Raw genomic sequence first — 5,930 nt, forward strand, 5'->3', positions numbered from 1 at the left:
GAGTAGGACTTAGCACCGGCGAATGCAGGGATGGGGGGTCACCTACCAATTGAGGGTGTGATATTTAGTAATAATCCTTGCGTTCAATAACTATGTATCCAGCGTATGTGGAGTTGTTAACCTGCCATTTGAGGGTTAATCTCATAAGGGTACCTACCAGTTAAGGCTAACCTTTAGTCTTTCGGGACAACACTTTAGTGGATCCACACAGCCAGTATCAGTTCCCGTGGCATGGTACGACACTCTTCCAACTGGGGTCACAAGTTGGACCCCAACTTGCTCATTGGGGCATGTCGGTTAGATGATGACTTCACAATCTCATTTCAGTATTCAGTACACTTCAGTTCAGGTTTGCATTGACCATAGCATATAGATATCAGTTATTCAATAATTGGATTTTTGGTATTTTCAGTTTACAAACTATTTTCAGAATCTTATTATATGTTTTTCATGCATTCTTAGATTTTACAGCTGTCACGCATGTATATACAGTAGATCTCATGCTAACCAGTCAACCTTTACTTTATGCTTGTTCACTTTGTTATCTCACGTTATCCAGCCATTTATCACTTCATGTTCAATTATCCTATGCTATTCATTCAGTCAGTTGTTAGTCATGCACATGAACCCATGCATATCATCCTAACCATATTTATTATACCAGTACATTCAAAGAACTGATCGCATACTCATTTCTTGCGCTATGATGTCAATATTATAGGTTTAGATACTCAGTCCCCTAATCACGCATAGACATACTAGATTATCAGCTGTAGCAGTGGTGAGTCCTCATACTTTGAGGACGTTATTTATTTATCTCAGTCTACTTTATCAGTTTCAGTATTTACTATTCACTCGAAGTTAGTTAGAGGTTTGTCCCATCAGCTCCACAGTCAGTCAGTAGAGGTTTTTTTCAGACTAGTACAGACAGTTAGTTAGTCTTCAGTTTCTTGGTTGTTATTGTCTTCCATTTTTATCAGTATTTTCAGTATTGTTTTATGAACATTATCAGAAATATGAGTTAAGACCTTATGGTATTCCTTTGTTAAATTTTGCCTATGATCTTTTATTATCAGTTTTTACTCAGTGCTCACAGTAAGTACCAGCTCATGGTTTAGTTTGTGGTCTATTAGGACCGTAATCACCGTCTGGAGTCCAGGGTGTACTCCCGGGGCATTACAAGTTCAGAATTATTTTGGGACCCAGAGGTAGTGATGGTCCACGACATCAGCGTGTCATGAAATTTACCCACCGCGATAAAAACATGGCATGGAGGAGAACCTCCGTGGTAATGGCGTGCCATGCCAAGGTGTTAATTTCATCCAGTTTTTTTTTTCACTTAGGGCTGAGGGATTTTGGTCTGTTTACCCTTGTCACGACTTATAAATATAAAATTGACCTTTTTCCCTTTAGTTAAAAAGTTTAAACACTCTTATTATCTTCTCCAACACCTAAACAAAGAAATCTTAAGGGTTTTTCAAAAAATCACTACTCCGGGCTCCAAACTTCAAATTCTTGCATGTTTCAGGCATGTTTCTCTTTCCTAAAATTAAATTTTATATTGTGGCATTAATTGAATCGATTTTATATGATTTAAATAGTGGGTTTAGAAACTGGATTAAGGAGTTTTGGTTGTTACTGATCGAATTAATTATCTCACATTTTGAATTGGTTATTTATGCTTTAAATGATATTTTTGGGACTGAATTTGTATATTATTTATATGGTTGGAATGGGGGACATAGATTTTTCCTAATTGGAGGAATTTTTTTTGGAATTATATAAAACTCAACCCACCTTATCAATTTGATATTAATCTAGAAAATTGTATGGTTTAACTTGCTTTTGAACCCAATGCATTGTATGAATGGATAAACGGATATGTAAATGTATTCGGATGGCCTTGGTTTGGATTTTTAAGGGAACTTGTGAGTCAATAGGTCATGTAAATTTGTGTAACATGTTTAATTTAGCTTGCAAGCATATTGGTATGATGATACCAAGTTGTAAATTCATCAATGAATGACTCTTAGGTTAATGGACTAGCTTGTGTGTGAATTAGTTTAATTTAGGCTTAAAGGGGTTGTGTTGCTCACCATAAAGGTATAAGTCCCTAGGGAACATGGGGGGTGTATATGATTGTGTATTTAACACATACTTTATATATAAATAGATAGATAGATGGATAGATGGATAGATATAGATATTGATATATATGGGATGGCTATTACCCTTGGTGGCTTTAGTTTGTCCTTAATTTTTCTTGGTTCATGAAGCTAACACGCACTGGGGCCTTTTCAGCATGGGGAGATGAAAGATATAGCCTATGGGTTCCTTTAGGATGGATTGAGCTACACAGTCTAGGTTAATGATTTTAAACTCTCATGTTCATAACCCTTACCCTATCTAGGCATATTTTATATATATACATACATATATATATATGCATGTAGTTTTGTGTAACGCCCTGAGTCTACACCCTGGATGTCACATGGTGCTTAGAACCCCAAAGGATCACAAGCTAACCCACTAGTACTGCTGTGAGCACTAAATAATAATACTGGAAATATATGCGGAAGTTAGGCTGAAAAGGCCATAAGGTTCATAAACTAAAAACAAATACTGAATACTGATAATAATACTAAAAATACTGAATATCTATATGAAGTAATCTTGTTTGAAAGCCTCTAACTGTCTGAATATGGAGTTAATAGGACAAGACCCTAACTAACTCCGACTACTAAATATACTAAATCTACTGAAATGTTGAAATAAAATAATATCCTCGATGGATGAGGACTCACTACTGAATCTAGAGATGATATCCTGAGCTGCTAACTATGATCAAGAACCCGTGCATCTAAACTTATGATATGAGATATCATAGTGCAAAAGAGAGTATGCATAAGTATGTGGAATGTACTAGTATACTAAGTGAGGTAAGGCTGATATACATGGGTTCATATGCATGAGATGATAAATGAATGAATGAACATCATGAAGTAACTGGATGAGTGTGCATTCAAAACTATAATTGTTGAACATACTGAGCATGCAATACTATGCATGTAGATATACATTATGTATCTGAGATTATACTGAAACTGAGTACTAAATTCTGATGGCTGAGTAACTAATAACTGATAGCCATTGTTCTGTAGAACTGTTTGAGTTCTTTACTAAATACTGAGATTGAAATTGTAACGGTGGGAATGTTCATCTAATCGACATACCCCGATATAGACTGGTTTGGGGTCCAACCTATGACCTCTATTGAAAGGTGTTAGAACCTTGTCACGGGATACTAACAATGCTGGGTCAACCCTAATCTGGTGGGAAGACTCATGAAATATATATATATATATATATATATATGATTGCGTCAAGCCTAGTCTGGCAGGAGGACGACTTACCCGATGCTGGCTACATAGTTCTGTAACACAGGGACTACTACTAAGGGTCAAACCCTCTGCTAGAAGGAATGCCCCCATCCCTGGGTTCGCTCGGTGTTGAATCCTACTCCCAACTAAATCAACACTGAACTGATCACTAAATTGTACTAGGCTTAACTAAACTGGCACTGATTATGTTGACTGACTGAATTAGATTGAGTTCATTGAGTTCTATTACTGACTGAGTACTATTATTCTTAACCTTCACTGGACTATTCTATAACTACTGCACTAAGTAAACAACTAGATTTCGGGTAATAAATACCCCAGGACTCAATAGCATCAATAATAAAACATAACAAATCTTAAAAGCATAACAATAGTCAATTGTTCACAATTCATTCACTAAGACATTTTGTCAAAAACTTAGAGTTCATGAACTTGTACATGAATGAGAACACATGCTAACATGTCATGATTACACTATTAAATTCATATGGACATTCTACCAAACATTTGGGGAGCATAATTAATGCACATGATAATGAACCATATAAGCAACATGACTACAACATAAACTTACAAATCTCAAGGGTTTTGACACGGGAATTATATCAAACAACATACATGCTATCTTATGTTCATGAAAAATATAATTAAATCTTGAATTGAAACCCATACAATAAGACAAACATGAATATAACTCAATTTGCACATGTAAATCATGGATATGAAAACTTGTAGTTTTAAAAAGGGTTCTTGAACTCCAAGGGTGGAAGAAAACACAAGGATGAACACCTAACATACCTTGATTATTGATTTCTTGAATATTGTTGGTGAATTCTTGAAACTTGATCTTGAGCTTGATTAACTAAGGTTTATTTCTTGAGAGAATTTTGTGAATAATGAATGTATTTGCCCCTTTGGATCCTTAATTTCGTGTTTTAACTGAATTGGGTGAGGGGAAAAGGACCTAATTGCCCTTGGAAAGTTAGAGTTTAAGGAGAAAAATATTCCCAACAAAGTAATACCTGATGCACTGCATTGATGTTGTCGATGCGATTGTCGATGCACCGCGTTGATACTGTCAACGCAATTACTGACTCGTCACGGCCTGATCGCGTTGATGCATTATTTTGGGCATCATAACATGACTTTAACGATGTTCAAAAATTCTAAAACTCACCCAATATGACCTATTGACATCTCTAATCATGAATCAACTTAAAAATTAACATTCTAAGGAAGTGAGGATCAAAAATAAGATCACCCAATTCTGAAGGCTAAAAATGCTTCTAAGTCTTAACACTTAGCTGAATTTTTCTAAGTTTGAGACCTCTTTTGGCATGCTATATAGGATTGAAATGACTAGGACTTTGCGGGGTCTTACAATATATCCCCCTTGGGAACATTTGTCCTCGAATAAGATAAACTGAACTAAAAGAAACTGAGGAACTGTACTTACACTAACATGCATAACTAAAGCATTCCTGAATTCTGGAGACATGACACATAACTGAACTGTTTCATAAATGCATGAATGATATGAGAATGTTATACAGCTGTAACTGAGTATGGAATAGAGTAAATCTAAGGAAGATTTTTACCTTAGGCTGAATCTGAGTTTTCAGAGAAGAGGTGTGGATACTTGGTTCACATGTCTGCCTCTTCTTCCCAAGTAGCTTCCTCAACGGACTGATTTCGCTAAAAAACTTTGATCAAAGAAACTTTTTTATTTCTTAGTCTGCAAATCCAACGATCAAGGATTTAGACTGGGACTTCCTCATAAGAGAGATTGTTCTTAACATCTACATTCTCTATAGGGACTACAACTTTTGGTCACCAATGCACTTCTTTAGCAAGGAGAAGTGAAACATTGGGTGCACTGATGCTAAGTCTACAGGTAACTCAAGTTCATAAGCTACCTTATCGAAATGACTCAGGATTCCGTAAGGATCAATATATCGGAGACTAAGCTTCTCATTCTTACCAAATCTCTCCACTTCCTTCATGGGAGAGATTTTTCAAATACTCATAATCACCAATCTCAAATTCAAGATCTTTCTTTCTTACATCTACATAAGATTTATGTCAGCTCTGGGCTACTTTAAGCCTCTCTCTGATTAACTGCACTTTCTCTAAAGCATCAAATACCAAGTCAGGCCCCACTACCACGGCCTCACCTACTTCAAACCAACCAATGGGAGATCTATATTTTCTCCCATAAAGAGCCTTATACGGAGCCATTTGAATACTAAAATAATAGCTATTATTATATGCGAACTCAATCAAAGGTAAGTGGTCATCCTAACTGCCTTAATTCTAATGACACATGCTCTCAACATCTCTTATAAAGTTTGAATAGTCCTTTCTGCTTGACTATCTGTCTGGGGGTGAAAAGTTATACTGAGGTGAACTTGGGTACCAGGACCTTCTGGAAGGCTTTCCAGAAGTGAGAGGTGAATTGTGTACCTCTATCTAAAAAGATAGACAATGGGACACATGCAACCTAACTAAATTTTTGAAATAGATCCTGGC

The sequence above is a fragment of the Capsicum annuum genome, chromosome 11, assembly GCF_002878395.1.
Source record: "Capsicum annuum cultivar UCD-10X-F1 chromosome 11, UCD10Xv1.1, whole genome shotgun sequence".
Taxonomy (NCBI): Eukaryota; Viridiplantae; Streptophyta; class Magnoliopsida; order Solanales; family Solanaceae; genus Capsicum; species Capsicum annuum.